Here is a 21416-nt window from a genome sequence, read left to right on the forward strand (position 1 = left end):
ACATGCCTAATTCATGTTTGTGTGACTGAAAGAGTATCTGGTTTACCTTGAATTTCCTGCCTTAGCGTGGTGAAAACATGACCCATCGCGTTAATTAAAAAATAACTTTCAAACGTAGCTTAAGTCACATTGCACTGGCAGGAAGAGGTGAACTCTTTTTTGTCCTCAGCGTGTTATATGATATAAAGGGAACTGTTCAGTGTCTTTTTCCTCTATTCCTGGGTATATCTTACAATTCTCGCTGAAGAATTAAAAGTAAATAAATAAGTAAGAAGACGACCTCTATCAATTAGAAGCTGATGACTCTTCTTTGATAAAAAAAAAAAAAAAAAAAATTGTCCTTAAAAACCCTTAATCATCTTCTGATCACATTGGTTGAAGCAGGTGCATATTGGCAATTGTCACACACATTACTGAGGTCTGTACTTTGCTCTGTGTTACCCCATTCACACATTACACCCAGCATGGTATGTTCATATTTAATACCCCAAAATACCATACCGTATCAGTGGAATTTAAACCAGCACACATTTGACTACTGATTTCACATATGGGTCTGGGACTAACTTTTCTCCTAATATGGTGATGGCACAGGCACTATTTAAATGATTCCTGAGCCTTGTAAATATACACCAGATGTATCTTTTGTAAATGTTACATTTTTCAACATCTCAGCATTTGTGAATAGTTGAAAGCTATGCCAGCCATGCTTTAATGGGGCACAGAAGCGTACTGCACTCAAAGAAATGGCACACCATTGCGATAGTCAAAATTACAAGTGCTGTCAAAAGCTACATTTTCACTTTATTGATTAGCACCAGGTAATACAGCGCTCTGCATCGCACGCTCATATGGGCCATTCTCAGCTGACACTTGTGTGGGGGTGCACACAGAGGGACGTGGGACTGGATATACAGAGGAAGGAAGAGAGCAGAACCGTGGGGAGAGCAGAACCTTTGGGACGCAGCCATGCTCCCGTGGCCACAACAGACAGCCTGAGGTGAGGTGGGAAGGGCAGCAGGGTCTGCAGAGCCCAGCGTTACCAGCACATCTTTCCCACTAGCACTGATGTGGCATAAGGCTGCATTCCTGCTGCTTGGGCCTCCCTCGTCTCAGAGGTACCTCAGTACAGGGAGAGTCATCACCCATTGGAGAAGGAGAACGGGTTGCATTCGTTTGGCTGCCACTTTGTGGGCTTTTCTACACCTGGGTTTTCCTGTGCTGCTGCAGAAATCGAGTTGGAGATGCAGGACCAGGTGTGCGGCACGTCACGGGAAATGCCCCTTCCTCACTTTCTACCTCCCAGCACTTGCCCTACCCACCGCCACTGTTAGTGAGGACCTCTCTGATAGTACCAGCTAAAAGGAGCCATCAGAAAAGAAACCAGAACGATTGCCCAAAAACACATTTCTCTCCTCTGCAAGATTTGCACCCCGGCTGTAGCACAAAGAGGGAAGGCATTTATAATGCAGCATGGTTAGTATTAATCAAGAGGCAGAGTGCTTTTTCCCAGGGAATTTTAGGCTGGAGTAGCACCACTCGCCTCAGCCCAGCAAATCCGCTAAAAATCAGAGCTAGGTGAGACATGACAATAAACTTAGAGGGAACAGACTAGCTGCAATGCCCCACTACAAGTATTATTTCCAAGTTCACAGGCTTGCAAATTAAAATGTCCCTGGATCACTGCCATAAAAAAAGAACATTAAAAATCAGGGGAAGAGGTCTGGGCATCTGTTAGAAGCATCTAATATATACCAAATGTGTATGCTGAGCTTCTTAGATATATGCGTTGCTGAGACGTAGCCTACAACTAATGCAAAAGCAGAAATATTTTAATTGTATTTTTCCATTTGATATTCAAATGAAAAAATATATATCTTATTAAACACAACACTTGGCTTCGCTATTTTAATAAAAAATAAGTTGTTGAGGAAAAGAAAAGCAAAACTACTGATTCCTTCCCTTATGATGATCAAATGAGCCTTTCATGTTTGTATCTTATACTTCACTTTTTAGCATTTTGAGGCAAATAGCAGATATCAAAACTTAGTAAATAATCAAAGACATATTCAGTTTTTCCAAACTGTCATGCTGCTTATCTTGTAATAGCTGATCTCTTAGGTAGCATAAGCTATTTAATTGCTACTGAAGATTATTTGAATGAAAAAAAAAGAGACGACATTCTCCCTTACCCCTCAAAAAGACAAAACTATATTCTTCAAAAAGACACATGCCAGCAGATAGATTCTGATCTCTCATACACACGCATAAGAGCGGCAGCTAATTTTACAAGATTTGATATGAGCTGTGGATCTGAGATTACACCCTGTCCTCCCGGCTGCACATTCCACACGGAAAATAGCTTAATTTGGAAATAAATTCTGTAGCTGATAAATCCGGACTCTGCGGTCCTTCGGTACCAGAATAACCCAACTTATTAAAGCAGCTAAGGACGCACAGCAATTGTGTTTTAAAGGGACTTTTTACAGTGTTGCCAAAGTGTGTGTTCATGTATCCCCTCTGACATGATAGACTGTAATGGCTCCGGTCTGTCATGTCAACCATCTGCATATTAAACAGTCCCTAAGTACACATTGACACAGCAGACCCTAATAGCTCTGAAGCCGTAACAATCTATTGAGTCAATAATATGCATGTTAAAGAGCATCTCATGTACTTCCATCAATATCTTTTATCTTTTACTTAATTTGTATCTTCTTTTCATACGTATAGCCAGAGTTAAGGTTTTAGGAACCTTTATCCTTAGCGTGCTGCTGCAGATGTGAAACATGTGGCACGGAGAGGCAGATGCAGTAGCAAAATCCTTCCCTAGGATCTGGGCCAGATCTTAAAATGACAACTGTAATATTTTTACACTGGCAGCATGCATTCTTCCCTCTGTTCCAGATAAGGTGGAAATATCCCCTCTTTTCTGCAGGGCCTGATCCGGTGCTCATGAAAACCACGGGAAAGATTCCCAGTGATTTCACAGTCTTTGGATGGAGCCCAGTGTGATGCTACTCATTTCCTATTACACATTTCCTTCTAATTAAATGAAATAGGTCACAAGGGGAAAATGAAACAAAAGACAAATGTATTTACTTACAGTAATATCAACCCCAAAAAAGACGATCAGAAGCAAGAGAAAAGATAACACAAAATACACTGTCTCTTCATTAACTTGAAATTACATCTGGTACCGTAGGCTTAATTCATTCCTGTGTGATCCTGAAATCTTTTGTGCCATGGAAGAGGAAGACTGTTATTTAAGAACAAGAGAATGGTGACTTAATTTCTTTTGTCTAAAAAACAGCAAAGAAAAAGCTTAATTTGCTTTTCCTCGACTTTATGTCTTCGTAGCATGGCACATTCCCCTCACGCTCTGATCACACAACTTTCCCACTTTCTTCCACTCCTCCATCACTACTTGGCTCACACTTTTAGAAGTTAATCCAAAGTGCAGTCTGTGTTTCCAAAAGGCAGAACCAGGGCCAGGGAGGCCATTTGACCCTATCGGCAGATCTTAGTGGTCTGAAGTCCCCTCTCCTTTCCACTAATTTGACACCGATATGTCTTTGAAGCACATATGGATTTATTCCAGCATATTCTTGACTCTCACACCAATGAGGGCAGACAGGTGGTACACTTTCTATTGTATTTCAGAAGCATGCAATTCATCCTCCATCCCTCCCTCCCTCCCTCCACCTTGCACCTTTTTAGGTCCCTGCACACAACAGACCGAGTCACCTGTATGTGTGCCTCACTTCAGGACAGCATCCCCTGCAGCTTGGCCTGCTATTCACCAATATGCCAAGAGCTGATGGCATCTGCCTTCTACCAGCTCCTCAGCAGCTTTCCTGCTGTTCCCAGAAGGCTTTTCTTCCCAACACGACAGCAGGAAAAGCAATTGGATGTCCATATTGCATGCCCAGGGATCTGCCTTACCAAGGGTCTAGAACTCAGAGCCTGGGAGTAGTGCATGTACTTGATCTTACATACCACAGTGCATTATCAGGATGGGAGTTTGCAAACAGTGGATAGCTTTATTTATTATTTGAGCTTATCCACTGAACATCTAACAAGCAGATTTAGTTTTGGGCAGGACAGGTTTTCCCTAACTGAAAAAAAGCTACTGAAAAAAAAAAAAAAAATCAAAGCAAATGAAGGATGAATGTCTTAAAAAAAGATAAAAGCCAAAGTCACCGGAAGTCCTGCTAGCTACGTTGCCAGTACTTCATTTAGCAAAGGGATTCAACATAAGCAGGGCTCTGGAAGGGCTTATTCCTGAGGGAAACTGTTCATTGTCAGCAAGGACGCAAGTCAGCACCAAAACACAGATGAAATGCGTCCTTCTCTCTGCAGCATTGCAGGTAAAGCCTTGCCCTTTTAAGGAAATTGTGTCCTCCCTGACCTTGCTGCAGGGGCTCTCTTTTGCTTTTCTCACTAGTCAACCTTGGTACTTGCTATGTAAACATGAGGAAAAGGGTCAAAGTCTTCTAGCAGCCCAACAACCAGGACCAGTCCAGCCCTGATGAAAGTAAGAATGTCACACAGCAATAATAAAGCAGTTCTGAATCACATACATGGCACCTGCCTGCACATCTGGCTCTTCTGCTTGCACTTAAGTAGACACACAGGCTTACTAGAGTTACCAGGTAATGGAAAAGGACCGGATAAGGAGGTCTGCCGGCCATGTCTTCTGGCCATGCTGCCAGTTCTTTAATGCAAATCCTCAGCACTGAAGATTACTGAGTTGGGTAATGTTCACTCAAGGCTGCAAACACTTCCAGGAATTGTTTCACTGATTTATGAGGAGAGGTTGTGCAGTCCAGCTGCACATTAGAGCAACCGATGTCTGCCACAGGGCTATAGAAGATGCACTGGCCTCTGTCAGTAAATGAGCCTGATGTCTAAGGGTATTGAAGAGAGAGGGACTGAAAGAAATGGGGTACCATATCCACGTCACCCAAGAAACCACGCTGTGAATGCTGCGAAGTACAAGGTGAGTTCTCCAAGAGGGATAGATTTTCTTATTTGGAAGGTAAGAAAGGTCTTGCTTCCTCTTGTACCACATCCAGCTGCTGCTGAGCCTACCCAAGCCTGGCCTGGTCCTGAGTCCACCAAGGCCAATGGAAAGATGCCCAATGACTTCAGTCAAGACAGCTCCGTATCCTCAGGCAAACGTGGGAGAGAGAAATTTGGGTAGGGCTATGATTTCACTGTCTGTGTTCATAGGATGTCTCCTTTCCCACACGGAGGAACATTGGCCACCCTTCCCACTTTTTTGGTTCTCAGTGTTCAACACTGCACCTGGAGTTATCTCCCATTTACCAGTGAGCTGATTTAAGTGTCTGACTCAGTCACATATGTTTGGCTCACTTATCCAGAGTAAGATTTGGCCTACTAGCTGCGAAAACAGCTTATATCACATGTGCTGCAAAGCCTAGCCAGAACAGGCTGAATAAAGGATGAAGTTTAATCATGGAAATGTTGACCTACAAATAGAGAACAAAATGTTAAACCACATGGTATAGGGTGCTGCACGCCCCAAATATCAAGGAGAGGAAAGAAGAATTGAACACATTTGGAAAGTAAGGCTTACTGTTTTGGTTGGGTTTTTTTATTATTATTTTATTTTTTTATTTTTATTTTTTTCCTGTTCTTTCAGCAGGATCGAAGAGTCAGACCCACACCATTCCTGCTCACGATGACACCCTGGCATCTGAAGAACAACATGACACCCACCACAAAACGCTGCTGTTGGCTAGCGCTGTCTTAAACGGTGAGGTTTCATGAGGGAGGTGAGACTGCCAAAGGAAGGCAAGTGGGGGTGTCACAGCAACGGGACCAGGCCACCAGCATGACTCTAGTCTATGAGACCTGTAAAAACTCCAGAGAGGTAAACATGGTGGAGACGAACGTCCCCTTTATCCCGCGTCCTTGAGAACGATCTGCGGGTTACCTCTAATAGCTGGAGGGTGGCTTTGTAATTATTTTCACTCCACCTTTCCTCTGGAATTTTCTCACCTTTGTGGGTTTCACACAAGGAAGGGTACCTTTTTTTAATCGCAACCATCACACAAACAGCCTATCTCACAGAATGTGAAAACTTACTTTATTTAACATAACACTGTGGGTTGAAAAAGACAAAAGAAGAATTTTTAAATCAACAATCGTTGTGCTTTCAGTGCCTCCCATGCTTAGTCTTTAGGTACACTGCATTTTAGACAAATGTAGTTAACAACAGCCGGCCAGACCTTACTGACTGACAACTGTTTCTTTACGGGATCTCTATGTGCCAAGGAGCTGGACAGTAATATCCATTTGGTATTCATGGAAAGTACTTGCAGAACAATAATGACAATAATTGCTTCTGATTCTTGTGTTTACAACACTGCCAAAGTATCATTAGAGCCTTATTTATAGATAATAATGCTTATTAATCACACATATTTGAATTCTGGAATGTATTAGATTAATATTCTTTTGTAACTTGGTTCTATACTAATGCTATGAATGCACTTTCTGAATGCAGCCCATTGGGAGTGCTTTCCTCCAAAAAGTAAAATCATCCAAACCATCTGCAGGTATGGACAAAGGGCACACCTCTTCCTTAGCAGTCAAACACCGGGACTGTAAATGTAATCCCCCGAAGTAGTTCCTTCAGACTAAAACTGGGGACAGGCTCCTGAAGTAAAAATGCTCTGAAAGGTGTGATAGTAGCGTTACACTTGAGCTCGCTTTTTGATGCCCTATGAAACAACATGTTTTCTATTGCTTTAAAAAGAAACCACTTTCTTTCTTCCTACCCAGCCTACCCCTAACCAATAGGCAAGTTTAGGATTCGTGATCCTGGACCTTAGGATTCATGATCAGTCAAGGGGTTGGTAATGAGAAATACGGTACAAAAACCACTCCTAATTTTGGTTATTAAATAATTCCAGCTTTTATATATCAACGTCTGCTGTGATTCAATAACGTGATAGGATGAAAATGGATTTTTAAAAATGACAGTTGCAACAAGCAAAAATGTCACCCAAATCTCAGTATCAACTGCCATATATTCATATTCTCTTTTGTCTCCCTGTAGCCCATTACAATGCTGAAAAATACACCAAAACAACTGCAGTACCAAACTCTCCAATTTTTGGTGTGTGGCCAGCTCCATAAATTTGCATTTAAACAAATAAAATCCAGAACAGTGCAGCGTATCTTTTTTTTTTTTCCGACTTTTTTTCCCTGAGATGGTTCTTCAAGCACATTTAAAGAGGTTCTGTCAGTTAAGAGATCCCATTTCTGCCTGCTTTTTTTTTTCTTTTTACCCGCTCCTGACGTAACATAACTACTACAAATGCGACAAATTAGAGAAGCTGTTCTTTTCTCTTTCTGCGTGTTATTCTGTGCCCGTTTTGTGCTTTTTATGGCTCTCTGTGCAGCGTCAGTGCAACCTGTCCCTCAGTGTCACAGTCCTCATTGTCTCCAGGGATCTTTTACACAGCCACAGTGGCAGAAAAAGAAATAATAATTAAAATGCAGAAGCCTTGCACTGCAAAGAACACTTGTGGCTTGACGAAACTCCCCCAAACTGCTCTCGGCTGATATATATTACCAGACTAAATTACCAAGTGGCAGTGCCCCTTTAAAATGCCTTCTACCTATTAACATGCTGGTGTGCTTTGCTTACTGTGTTTATAAAATGCGCACTGAGGTTTCCCAGGGACCTCAAGCCTATCAAGGCAGTTGGTGCTGAGCAGAGCACAACCATTTCTAAATGAAGCAATGATTTTTTGGAAAAAAGAAAAAAATAGAAAAAAGATAATAGAAAAGCTCATAAGCGTGGTTAGGGATGAAACCAAAGAGCAAAGTTCAGGCTGTGGTCTGTAAGCATGCCCAGACACGACAGGTATATCCTGCAGAGCCTCTGCCATGAAGCAGGACAAAGAGGGGCACAGCTCACATTCAGTTGACTGATTTTAGGGATTTCTCTAGGAGGGGAGGCTCATTTGTGTTGTTGCAGCCCCAACTTGCAGACAAAGCAACGAGTGCTGAGGCCCAGCGCCGGCTGTGCACAGAGCGGCCTTTGGATCAGGCCTGTTCGCTGCTACTCGATCGGCACTATCCGGCCAAAACTGACCACAGAACTGGCCCTGCTACATGGAGGGAACTTTCACCAATATCTACCTATTTGTCTCAGCTCTCCCCATTCTCGTCTTCTGAACAAGACCCCACAAAGGCAGCGGAGGCTGCCTACTGCATGCCTCCCCAACACACCTTGTCCCCTCTCCCACCACCATCAGTCCCTCCAAACAGCCAAAATATTTTCCTCGGGTTTCAGCGTGCCACAGAGCAAGAAGCTGTCCCCCAAACAGGCCTTCAGCCTTTGCATGTGATTATTTCCTAACACCAGCAAGAAATACATGGGAGCATTTAGTACTAATGTCCTAATTTTGAAAAGTCAAAACATTAGCACTTAAAATCATAATCCCCCCTATAGATGTTCCAATCTTCGTATTTTCTTAATTGAGTAATGAACAATAATTTGTATTATTGATGTCTTTTTTTTTTTTTCAGGGTAGTTGTGGTTTAATCGTTTCTTCTACCCCTATAAAGTAAAAGGCAAAGCTAACAGTTACCATATGGTAAAGGTAGGTTAATGATTATATATCCGTAGAGCTGATGAGAAACCTAATAGAAAGGGAAAAAGAGGAGAGGAGAGGAGAGGAGAGGAGAGGAGAGGAGAGGAGAGGAGAGGAGAGGAGAGGAGAGGAGAGGAGAGGAGAGGAGAGGAGAGGAGAGGAGAGGAGAGGAGAGGAGAGGAGAGGAGAGGAGAGGAGAGGAGAGGAGAGGAGAGGAGAGGAGAGGAGAGGAGAGGAGAGGAGAGGAGAGGAGAGGAGAGGAGAGGAGAGGAGAGGAGAGGAGAGGAGAGGAGAGGAAAAGAAAAGAAAAGAAAAGAAAAGAAAAGAAAAGAAAAGAAAAGAAAAGAAAAGAAAAGAAAAGAAAAGAAAAGAAAAGAAAAGAAAAGAAAAGAAAAGAAAAGAAAAGAAAAGAAAAGAAAAGAAAAGAAAAGAAAAGAAAAGAAAAGAAAAGAAAAGAAAGGAAAAGAAAAGAAAAGAAAGGAAAAGAAGAAAAGATTTCCAGAGATAGCATTTTTCCACTTTTTTTCAAACAGAGATACAGAAAGTCAGACTTCCATATCTACATTTGACTTGCTCAAGAAAAGCGGCCCCTCTTTTTTTGAAAACAGTGAGTTCTAACAATTCTCACTGAAGTCAACTGAAGATGGAAGTGCCCCACACCTATTGAGAAATGGGCCCTTCTCCTGGTTGTACAAACTCCCGATTTGAAAACGCTGGTCTTTCTGCACAGTCAGTAAATGAGCCAACAGATACTGCTCACATATCTCAGCAATTTTAAGCCTATGAGTAAGCATATGCAAAACCAGATCTCCAGCAAATCCCAAGCGACATACAGTAAAACCACCTTCCTAACGTTCAGTGGGATTGCTACCGGTTACATTTTTGGATTCGTAGATATGGGATATGAAAACCAAGATGGAAAAGTCTTGACTAACTAGTTCACTGACAGTGACTGAAAACAGAGCTAAGCAGAGAGAGAGAAAACGAGAGAGAGGGTTTCAAAAGTGTTGTTTCGTTATATCATTTTATTTGCTATTTTTCTCACTAGAACAATATTATCCTATTTGTATTTAGTGTTGGTTTTATTATCAAATAGTTATTCTTTCTGCCATTAAATTGCATGATTATTGTGTATTTATCCCTCCAGATACGTAACACGAACATTTCTCTTCCTTATTTTTATATCATTTATAGCCACTAAAATTTTGAATTTGTAATTCTACGTTGTCTTCACAGAACTGTAAGACACAAGCAGGAATAAAAACAAAAACATACCTTTTCATCAAGTGTTCCGCTAACCAAAAGGAGAAAAATTAATCTCTGTATATTTCTAAATAGTCCTGTAGGAGTCGTACACTTTTACTAGCAGGCTGTATACTGTATAGCTCCTTCTGCTGTTATGACACGTCTCATTACTTAAAAAAAAAAACCTCCCAAAACCAGTAAGGCACAAATTTTTGTATGGAGCCCTTTTAGTGTGCTTTTTATTCTGACAAGATTAATAATTATCCTATAAGCATGACGCGGTTTTAAAATGTTGTTTCTAGTATGAGTTAGCATTGTGCATGTGGGTATAGATGTAGAAAGAAAAGTTATTTCACAGCAGAGGAACGTATATTTAAACAAAGAGTGGTAAAATGATAAAACTGTTTTAAAAAAAGGAAAACATTTTTTCTTCCCATCACCATTATTTTGAATCTAAAGGATCTATAGCGAGTTTCAGAAGGGAACTGGGCGTTTGTAACCAAAACAGGAGCTACTGAAACGAGCTGGAAGCAATTTGGGGAGGTGTATCAAACGCCCCAGAGCTTTGGGCAAAGTGGCGAGAAAGAGATCTGCCACCTGGAGGGTGACAGGCATGTTCCCTCCCCCCCCCCAGCCACCAACTTTTGCCCTATCCTGTGACACCTGCGACTAGCTCCTGCTGGGAAGCAGGCTACAGACTTCCCAGGTTTTGCTGTCCTTCAGCAAGACGGTTCCTAGGTGTTTATAGCCCTCATGACAGCCGTAGCACTTGCCAGAAGGTGTCATTTCCCTCTTCGCTAAGCTCATACACATCCAGTGCTTTCCACTGGTGCAAACACACTTTTTTTTTTTTTTTTTTTTTGCCTTAGCTGTTCAAAATGCTCAGTCATATGTACCCTACGTATCGTATGGATCAACTCACATTAGTGGCCTGGTTCACTGAAGGGAGGGTATGAACTGCAGGTTTCTTAGGCATAAGCGCAAAGTTGGTGCGGCCCTCAGAGCCGAGCCCAGCAGAACTCCCATTTGAGGTCCCAGCCATACAACAACAACCCTTTCACTTCTATTAGGGTCCAAAGGAGTCACACCAGGGAGAAGACCGTGGGCCAGACCCTGCTCTTTTTTCAGTGAGGCCCAACTCCAGGTGTCTTCAGAAAAACGGGGCAGGCTGAATCTCCTTTGGCTCAGAGCAGGGCAGAGATCTGGTGTTAAGGAAAGGACCGAGGGCTGCACCATCTTCCCACTAAAGCCAGTGGCAAAGCAGGCAGCAGCACCTCCATCTCCCCTGAACTGAAGCGCAGGATTCATCCCTGCTTCCCTCTCCCTAACTCCTCTTGCAGGAGTAATTTTGAGGTAACACAATGCCAAGCACCACAGGGCTCACTTCTACAACATCAGGCTGAGCACTACAAACTCCCATTCTACATTTGAAGTGTAACTGCATTACTTGACTTCATACTTTCTATAAATGTCCCATTGTGGTATGTCTTCGCTACGTATAAAAGCACAGGTAGGTATTATGGGCTGTATCACTTCGTTTTGTCTCATTCATCAGCTACTTTAAAATATTTTCTTCGCAGTGCAGTAGAAAAGAAAGCAAACGGTTTTGTTGTTGGGTTTTTTTTTAATCATTTCCCAAGTTAGATTTATATGCCATAATGACTGTTGTATTCCACGTGCAGAACGGCAAAACAGGCTTACATACCTGACCTCACTTCTTCAGTGAACTGCCTCATTTGTGAAATGGCACATAGAAATCTGGAATCTCAAACGAATCACTTGTTTTTTCTTGCCGTGAAACCTTACTTAAGTTCACAGCAATTTTAAATATGAGACGTTTAAAATATTAATATTTCCCATATATTATTCACCCACTTTCAGGTTTCATCTCAAGTTAGAGGCACTTCGTATTTCAAAGGCAGAACTGCTTCTCTCTCTCTTTTTTTTTTTTTCAGCACTAATGTTCTATTAATTCACTTTGTAATATCACTCCAGTTCATACAAATAAAATTGCACTAAATTGCTGATGCCAAGAATCATGCTGAAGTTGTTGGCGTTATAAAAAATTCCACTCTCCATTATTATTTTATAAGATTTTCTGTAATCTCTGCATCGTCTTTTTAGGTATGATTCAAAGCCCTGCGTAGTGAGTGCCACGAGGACAAATATGCACGCACGATTATCTCCGTGCTGAGAGATGGGGCTGAATGTAGGTATGTATATACAGTGAAGTCTGTGACTTCAGTGACTTCTGTAAGGAGGTGAAGGCAAGCTCCCAGCGAACTAACAGCCTCCACAGATGATCCTTTATGAACGTTTTGCATTTGGTGTACTTTCCCTTAAGGCAGCGTGATGTATCCCATCACACACGTGTATACGTGTGTGTGTGTGTGCAGAGACACTGGGAATGTCTTATGTGCATATTACACAACATATGCCATTCGTGTAATCACTTTAGATATATAAATAAAATTCGTTTTATATACATAAATAAAATATGTGAAGGTATTCCTTAAAGGAGCCATAAAGGCCCACGTGTAGGTGGATTCTTCATCACATCCAAAGAACTGAAAGACCGGGGATATAAAGCGGAATCTTTTTATATGAGCGTGTATCTCTTATAATCTCTCCATAAAATCCACATGGCTGCATAACCACTTCCAGAGATGCGGATGGAAGTTATACCTGGACAGCCCGAAAGCCTTTAATAAGTAAAGCAGCATATAATCCTATGAAATGCCTTTCAGGAGTGAAATAATTACAAAGCGCTGGAGCAAGAGCAGCAAACAGCAGGAAAATCACCTGTGAATAGATGTGAGAAACTGGAAGTGTACTCCAGTGTTTGTGTGGTCATCAAAATCAAACGTTCAGGAGCTGGAAATCCAACTGCCGGGAGGGCAGACTGATACATTTATAGGCACGTATAGCCCGTGCCTTAAACTTTGAGTCTGCAACGTTGTTAGTGAGGTATCCTCCTTTATAATGCTTGGCATTTGTTCCCTTGGCATTTAAAGAAGATGGGCTGTTTTAATTACAATTTGAGCGAATTCTTTAAAAGAAAAAAAAACCAAACTGCAAAATGACTGATGCAAATCCCGGCCACTCGTGAGCACAATGAAATTCTACTGAGCAGAGAGGACACCGGGAGAGGCTCCCGATCAGCTGCAGCAGAGAATGCCCTGCGCTACGCAGCCCTCAGACGCCGGGATTCTGAAATACGAATTAGACCTCAAATGCAAATCAACCTCCGAAGGGGGAGAAGGAAAAAAATAATAATAAAAAAAAAAAAATCAGAGAGACATACCGAGTCAAACGCTCCTTTTTCTGCCTATCTCGTCCCCAGTGTTAAAACAGGCAAAACAAAACAAGTGCACATCAAGATAGAGCCAATTAAGGGGAAGGCAGCGCGGAGGGCGGGTGGGAGGCAGCCACCTCGCCGAGCACATGGGGAGCGGGAGCGCATCGCCCCACCTCGAGCCGTCCCTGAGCCTTCCGAGCTCTCCCAGGAGGACAACGGGGGTAAATCGGAACCGGCTTTGATTCTGTCATCCGGTTGCACCTGGGATAACGCGGAGGAGAGGGGGGAACGGGTCGGTTTGGCCGGGGGCGGGTGGGGGAATGGAAAGAGTGCGAGAGGGGAAAAAATACCAAGCGAGGGTGCCTAACGGTGCGCGAATGAATGGTGATGTTTTTATTAGGATTATTTTTTTTTTAGTAAAGGGGGGGGAAGGGGGGTAGATAAAGAGGTGGGGCAGCGGCGGGCGCGGGGGAGGGCGGAGGGGAGCCCCGTCGGGGCTGGGGGGGCGCGAGGGTGCTATAGGGCGCTATGGGGCGCTGCTCTCCGCCTTCATTCCTCGCCCCCCCCGGCCCGCACAGCCCCCCCCGCATCACCCCCGTGTACCCCCCGCGGCTGCCTCACCGCTCCCGGCGGCTCTCCCCGCTTGGAAATGGAGAGCGGCGGCGCTCGCCAGGGCTCGCCGGCATCCCGCGGTCCTGAGGAAGGAGTTTGGGGCGGCGGGGGGGAGCGGGTGTCGGGTGGGGGGGGGTTGTTTGAGAGTGACGGTGAGGCGAGGAGGAGGAGGAAGGAGGAAGGCTGGGAAGAAGGGGGTGGGGGGAGACGGAGCTCCTGAAACGGAGCCAGCCCAGACGGGAGGCGATGCCGGAGCGGGGGCTGCGTCATTTCGGGGCTGGGAGAGGGCTCGGGCTCCCCCGGCCGCATGCGAGGGGTCCCCCTCCCTCCGGCGGGGCCGCCCCCCGACAGCCCCGCGGCCGGGACGGGGCAGGAGGAGTCCACGCGCGGGGAGGGACTGCGGTGTGCCCGGCGGTGCGGGGCGGGGGGGGGGGGGGAAGAGGCAGCGGAAGGGCCGGGCGCGGGCACAGACACGCGTGTGAGCCCCGCGGCGGGGCAGGGCCGGGACGGGAGGGCAGGAGCAGGAGGAATGCACGGCATTTCTCTGTGCCTTTCTAAGAGGTTCCGCCGGGTGAGTGGAAATGCCTTCTGCCCCTTTCACGTTTTGAAGCATAGTGGGTGTTTAAGGGGGAGGAAGGGGGAGAAACGAATGGATTTTTTCGTTGATTTTTTTTTTCCCCCCCTGACAGATAGCGGGTCTCTTTGAGCCTGCTGTAATGTCCTATGGCTGAGATTACAAACTTTCCTTCTGCAGAGAGGAAGTAGCTGAGACAGGACGTGGAGCCAAGAGAGCTGCCAGTGGCCACCCAGGCCCCGCAACCCTTGTGAGGGGCAGGGATGGCGGTGGTATGGCCACAGGGGCCATGCGTAGCAAGCCACGTGTCCCCAGCAAAACGACTGTTCCCTTCCTTCATTCATTCCCCCAGCTGAAGGCATTTTCCCTCTGGAGCACATCCTCCCAAAGGCTTTTTGAAGCATTCACCTCCGCGTATTTGTATTTATTTCCCCAGCCCAGCATTCGGTCAGGCTGCTCTGAGTGGGGATCGCAGGTGCCATCATGGAGGCCCACGGTGAGCACCTGCCAATGCAAAGGGGGCATATCCCCCACACTGACCACCGTCATCACTGCTGTGTGCTCACAGCTTATTTGTGCCCGTGCCTGCGTGCGAAACACATGTGCACAAGCACACATGTCTGTGGATATGCATATATCCAATAGCGGCGGCCCTGGTAAGCAGAGCGGTGATTTCTCTCCTCCAGATAGATGTATAATGCACACACACGGCGATGATACCTAAGGTGTTTGGGGGTGGGGATGCATAATATCTTCTAAATTTGAAGTTTTTATCAGGCAGAGCAGATTACTTTAAGCGTTCCATTTCTCAGCGATCCAATTTTATTAGGATTTACTATCATTTGTGCTGGGCATCCCTGGGGAAATAATGCTTTGATTAATGTAATCCTGGGCTGGGATCCGCCACATGCCCCTCTCCCTGGAGAAGGGCCCTGTTTGACAAACAACAACAGAGCAGCAACTCTTGCAATCCGCGCTCACCTTTAGGAAACACGCGGCCACGCTCGCACAGAACGCTGCCACCGCCTCCCCCCCATAGCCCAGGCACAATAGCAGCGCTGCGAAACAATGTGCGCTCATTCATTTGCACACAATGCCCGCGATTCAGTGCGGGCTGTACGGCCCAACCCTCGGCTGCACGGAGCCAGCCCAGAAAGGACACCGCTCCGCTCCCCGCTGGGAAGCCGCAGCATCTCGAGGAGCTCAATGCCTCTCTGTATTGCAGCTCTCCGTGGGCTCACAGCACTTCTGTCTCTTTGTTTCCCGCTTCAGGCCTCGCTGCAAACTGATTTCCAGGCTGTGACCCGCCCCCCCCACACCCCCCCCCGGGCCAGAGGCTCCCCCGGAGAGTGCGGTCAGAACGTATGGATCCATTTCTCTGCCTTTTGGGGGTGTTCCGGCCACTGCCACGCACGTTTGTCCGTGCCAAAGGCTGGCAGGGGCTGTTGTGTTATTCACGTGGGTCTGGGGGAATACACACGCCCAGGGCAAGAGGCCAACGCCAGGTGACCCGACGCTCCTCCCTCCCTTCACCCCCGAGCGGTCAAAATGGCAATATAATGATTATTTCTACCCCAAACACGCGGGTCCCGCTGCACCCAAGGAGAGTGACAAAGGCCACGCGTGGGCTACTCCACTTCGAGCGTGAATTGTCAAACCCGGGGACAGAGGAGGGAGGGGTGCTCTGGGGTTCACCATAGGGCGCCGCTGTGTGCGCGCACGCCGCTGACCCCGACGCGGTGACTCAGCGCTGCGGTGGCTGAGCGGCCGCACGGGGAGTCCCCCCCCCTCCCTCCCTCTTTTCTTTCCTGATGAAAAACGGTGCAGTTCCGTCTCTGCGTGCTGGTCGGGGAGTCCAGCTAACACGCCTTAAACGCGTTGTCAGGCGCTGGTTAAAGAAGGAAGGCGGGGGGGGGGGGGGGGGGGGGAAGAGAGAAGGGGGCAAAACCAGGCGTGCAGTGTTGTGCGTGCCCGGAGTGCGCCTCTCTCCCTTCCCTCTCCCTCTTCTCTCACCACGGGCTCCATCCCCCGTTCCCCACTTCCCTCCACTCCTGCACACCGCTGCCGCCGGGCTGGGGGGGTCCCCTCCTCTGCGGGGCGGGGGGGGGGAGACGATGGATAACGTTAACTTCGGGCTGTGGTGGAGTTGAGCTGAGCTGCGGGCAACGTGCCACGAACGCTTCGAAGTACCCCGCAGCAGAGAATGGATAGATCGGGGGAGCGGGTGTGAAACGCGCACGTAGAAACTCAACGCACGGCAGTGTAAACCCCCCAAAGCGGGTTAAATCAATCCCAATACGGGGAGATGAAATAAAAATAAATAAATAAATAAACAAACAAACAAAGCAGGGTAAAAGCGTGGCTGCCGCATTCACGCACGGAGAGAGGAGCCGGCAGCGTGTGCGTGTTTGTGTGCGGTGCCAAAAAGAGCAGCTTCCAGGTCGACCCGCCGCAATCTGCACCGCGCTCCTCACACAATGGCCAAGTTCACATGGCAAAAATTGTAATAATAAGAGCAGAGCCGCCAAACTGCGCCCGGGCTGCTTTCTGGTGCGCCACAATTCTTCCCCTCCTTATCCACTACGAGACTGCCCGTCTCTGCGCGCGTAAAAGAAAATCTATGCAGTGCATATGGATCTTTCTCCCCCCCCACACCCCCCCCCTTTTTTTTTCACATGTGAAACGCCATTGAGATGGCGAGCACGCAAATGGGAATGCTATCATGTCTCATAAAAGCGGGGCTACGGTTTTCACCGTCTTTTAAGACAGACTCCAACTTGCAAATCCCCCTTTTTATGTCCCTACGTGCAGAATTATTCCTATAAACACAAACGTGCGTGTGCGAGGAGCTGCTGGGTAACAGCACGGCCCCGCGATTTTAACGTCGAAGGGAGCACCGGGTTTCCATCCCGTGTACCGAGAGGGTCAACGGAGACCGTTCCCATCCTTGAGCAACTTTCGTCTCAGGGTGGGGTGAGCCCGGCAGCGGCACCTCGGGAAACTGCGCGGTTACGGAGCTGCGATGGACGGATCCCGCTTTAGAGCCTCTCTGGCTTTGCGCGTTACTGCTCAAACGTATCGCGAAACCAGAAACGCTTTGTGACACCCAAAACAATAAAAGAAGGTGCAGAGCGAAGCCTTCGCAATAAAGGGACGGGTAACCGATCCCATCGTGCTTATCGTTGCCGTCGTGAGTAACGTGCGTGTTTTCCTGTTCCCCCAGGGCGGACGGCGCCGTCCAACCTCCCGCAGCCACGAGCACAGCGGATCCGGCACGGGAGAGTTCGGGCAGCGCGGAGCGGTGCGCTTCGGCCAAGGGTGGCACCGGGATCCCAGCGCAGTGCCGCACTCCGCGCGGCCGGGCTTTACGCACAGCGCAGTACGCGGGAGGTGTCTTTACGTTTAACGTTTTAATTTGGACATGCTAATTAGGCTGTGGGTCTCCACGGTTCTATCGGCGGATAGCTGATCGCTTCCCTCTGCGAGGAAGTGTCTGCTAAATACATTTCCCGGCCCCGATCTCCGTTCCCAGAAGCCCGTCTAGCAGAACCGTCCCGTCGGGCGAAACGGACCTTTAATAATGGAAGGCCGAGGGAGGTTCTGCGCAGCGGCGCACCGCCTCGGGCACGGCCCCAACGCGGCCCTCTGCAGCGGAGCCATCGAAATAACTCCGTGCCCAGCGAACTTGTTGCTCGCTTTCAGCTCCTCCGCTCACCCCGGCTCGGGTCGGTGCCAGGCGAGGGGCAGAGGCAGCCTGGGGGAGAAGCCGCCGCTGTCGGGGTGAGAAACTTCCCGGGCTCCAAAGCCGCCCGCTCTGGGCGTCGAGGGGCAGCGGCCGCTCCGCTGCTGGGAACTGCGCCCTGGCCATGTGTTTTCCCCGTGTGGAACGTTGCTCGCAAGTGCGGGAGGTGGAAAGTTTTGTTCACGTCATTATCTCAAAGCTTTCCCCGCGCGGTCAGTGGACGCAGAGGCTTCACTCCGTTTTCCGAATGAAAACCCACGGACGCTTGATGTGAAAAGTGCATGCTCCCGTGGGCCGTGCTTTCCCCGATTACTTTCTTTTTTCTTTTTCTTTTTCTTTTTTTCTTTCACTTTCTTGGCTCCGTCCCGCCAGGATCTCTCTACGTTTACGGGCTGTACGGTTTCCAGGGCTCCAATGGGGCTTTCCCTGATGGAGGCGAGGAACAGAACTTTCCCACTCGCTCGGAAACTGCCGAGGATCCGGCGGGGGGAGCACACAAAGAGGCCCCAAATCCCCCCCGGGGCTCAGGGACATCCCCTGCAGGTGCAGGACCAAAGCTGCAGGGATGGCCCAAAGCGGTGCATGTGTCGCTCTCGTCCCCTATTATGAGCACTACGGGAGTGAAACGGGGGGTGCGGAGCGGGTTCTTGGGACAGCGGTTCTTGAGCCCACGCACGTTGGTGAAGGGAAACGCGGGGCCGTGCGCGCCGTCGGGCTGAGCCAGGGTTAATGCCTGCGGGCCCAGACACGCTGTGCTCCGGGCGGGGGGTGGGGGGGTGGTGGCGAGGGGGCTCTGCCAGCTGCTCCCGCAGCGTGGGGAGCGGGAGGGGCGGAAAGGAGGAGCCATCAGATTAGGGCACACAAAAACATTTAAAAAAATAAAATAAAAAAAATATATAAAAAGACTACTTTTCCAGGCTTAACACAGCCATTAAATATTAAAAGTTCAAAAAAAATTATATATATATGTATATATATAAAAGACCACGAGTCGTTTTATTGCATCTCCACGGGCTTAAGCGCTTTATTTGGGCGATAAAAAATATTAAAACAAACAAATAAATCAAAATCGTGTGTGTAATTGGTGCCCTCACTCCCTTGACGGCCTCGGATCCCTCGCAGGTATCGCCCCCCGATCCCGCAGCTCCACCCCCAGCAATCCCGGGCCGCTCCCCGGGGGTGCCCGCACCGCACCGCACCGCACCGCACCGCAGCGCGCCGGGCTGAGCGGGGCCGGGAGGGGCCCACGGCGCCCCCTGGCGTCCTCCCGCCGCCCCGGGAGCGCTCGGAAAGTTGGTTTTGTGCAGCAAGCCGTGTCGTATAAAATTAACGAGGACCAATAAAATTAGCTTCCATGTTTCAACTGTAAAAGTCCCCGAGAAAAGCGAGGTGGTACGGGGGAAGCGGAGGGGCTCTGGTTTGGCTGCGCTCTCTTTGGCCGAACTGGGGCCCTTTTATCTAAAGCCCAGTGCACAAACATATAGCTTAATGTGACTAGTGTTCTTCCTTTTATTTCTTTCTCTATGGCAACCAATATGTTCTGCTCAGAAATGTTCCCCCATCAAGGAAACAAATGATCGGGAGGGAGCAGCTCTATGCGGCATCTGTTCCGATGGAGCGCACAGAGTTAACCCCGCTCAAAGGAGCGCCGGGCGGCGGCGAGAAGTGGAAAATGAGCGATTCTGCTCCCCCCGCGCGGAAACCGACACCTCCCGGGCCCCCCAGCCCCCATTGATCTGCCCATCGACCGCTGCCAAAGGACTCATGCGAGGGAATTAGGGTGATGGCGAGGATCGCGCGTCCAAAAGAGCAGCGGCGGGGGGGGAGGAGGGTGGAGGTCGGGGGGAGTTGGGGGGGGGGGGGGGGGGGGGGGGGGAATATATCTCTGTATTGAAAACGGTGCGGAAAAATGAAAATAAAGACAAGTCGCGTCACGGGATGTTGAAGCCTGGAGAAGTTTGCAGGCGCGTTACAGGGCCTACTGCCTTCACCCTACGTTATACAGCGCGGTACCGACGGCTCTGACCCCGGCGCTGGGGGGTTCAGCTCTGGCCACGCTGCCCCGGCACCCTCGGGCCCCAGCGCGGCGCTCCGCTCTCCCTGTTCACCCCACTCCTACCCCCGGACCGCACGACCCCTCCTCACGGCGTTCACCCCCTGCCCGCCCCCGAGGCGGCAGGTGCCGGCCCGGCCCGCGCCCCCGCGCTGCCCTCCGCACGCACAACGCGGTGCGTTTTCCAGACCTTTCCTCATCTCTCCCCCCCACCCCCCCCCCCGCCCCCACTCCGCCCCCCACCCACCCACCCACCCACCCCAGGCCCGAGCGTTACAATAATGAAAAGTGAAGCAGCCTCCAGCAGCCTCCCCAGCCCCGAGGAAGCGCTGTGCCACCCGAGCGCTGGAACCAATCCGCGCTGGATGGAATATTTCACCACGGTGCAGTTTGGTGAAGATTTTTTTTTTTCCCTTTTTCTCCCCCCCCCTCCTTTCTCCCTCCCCCCCCCCCTTTTTTTTTAAGGCTGTCGCCGTGGGTTTTCCCCGCCTTGTCCTAAAGCTGTTGAAAACACCCATCCAACAGACAAGAAAAGTAGATAAAAAACGCCAAGCACTCACCGAGCGCACTCCCAGCACCGAGGAGATGCGGTTGGGCGTTCATTTGGGGTTTTAATGGGGTGACGGGGGCACAGCGCGCCTTCTCGGCTCCGGCACGGCTCTCCCCGCTCCGCATTTCCCTCGCACTGACTCCGCCGAGCCCCGCTCTCCGCCCGTCTATTATTTTCACCAAAATATATGAAAATTTATGCAAATGGAAATCAGCACTAACTGTTCTCCCCTTGTTATACTTTGGGTTTTTTTCCAGACAAAACAATCACACTCCGCGAGGGAGGGGGCGGGAAGAGTTGGGGAACTAAGTTGGGGGTTTTTTTTTTGCCTCTTCAATAAAAGGCGCTGCTCCCGCCGCAGCCTTATTTTGCTGCCGCTCTCGGGAGGGAGATGGGGGGGGGGGGGGCATATATTTTTATTATTATTGTTATTATTATTATTATTTGGGGGGGGTTCTCCCCCCCCCTCCGTCTATATTCAGACGTGGATCTGTTTGCAGAGGCGCTATCACGTTCCATCGGGCCACCTGAGACGGCTTTTGAAAGCGCGCACTGTGAAATTCATAGCGGTAATTTAGACAAAATCCTCACTGTATATTAATGAAAGACGGCCCCATGGCACCGCTCCTATCCTCCCCATTCAGTGTAAACAAAACCACGAGACTCGCTCGGCTTTTTGAGCCCGATCCAAGCAAAATCGGCTGGA

The 21416-nt window shown here is 48.5% G+C and overlaps 2 long non-coding RNA genes across 9 annotated transcripts in view; one reads left to right on the forward strand and one right to left on the reverse strand.

Moving 5' to 3' along the window:
• LOC101750998 overlaps positions 1 to 20863 on the reverse strand; it is a 37031-nt gene extending 16168 nt beyond the window's left edge. For all 7 annotated transcript variants that reach the window (XR_005843663.2, XR_005843664.2, XR_006934381.1 and 4 more), the window contains exon 1: positions 20721 to 20863. This is a non-coding gene — a long non-coding RNA (uncharacterized LOC101750998). The remainder of the gene's footprint in view (positions 1 to 20720) is intronic.
• LOC101751045 lies at positions 4811 to 13176 on the forward strand. Of its 2 annotated transcripts, none has more exons than XR_005843667.2 (4): positions 4811 to 5002; positions 5669 to 5899; positions 8572 to 8645; positions 12006 to 13176. It is a non-coding gene; the product is annotated as an uncharacterized LOC101751045 (long non-coding RNA). The 2 variants fall into 2 exon arrangements; XR_005843666.2 differs by having other exon boundaries at positions 5669 to 5782.
• Positions 20864 to 21416: the final 553 nt, after the last annotated feature.

The sequence above is a fragment of the Gallus gallus genome, chromosome 1 (assembly GCF_016699485.2).
Source record: "Gallus gallus isolate bGalGal1 chromosome 1, bGalGal1.mat.broiler.GRCg7b, whole genome shotgun sequence".
In the NCBI taxonomy this organism is placed as follows: Eukaryota; Metazoa; Chordata; class Aves; order Galliformes; family Phasianidae; genus Gallus; species Gallus gallus.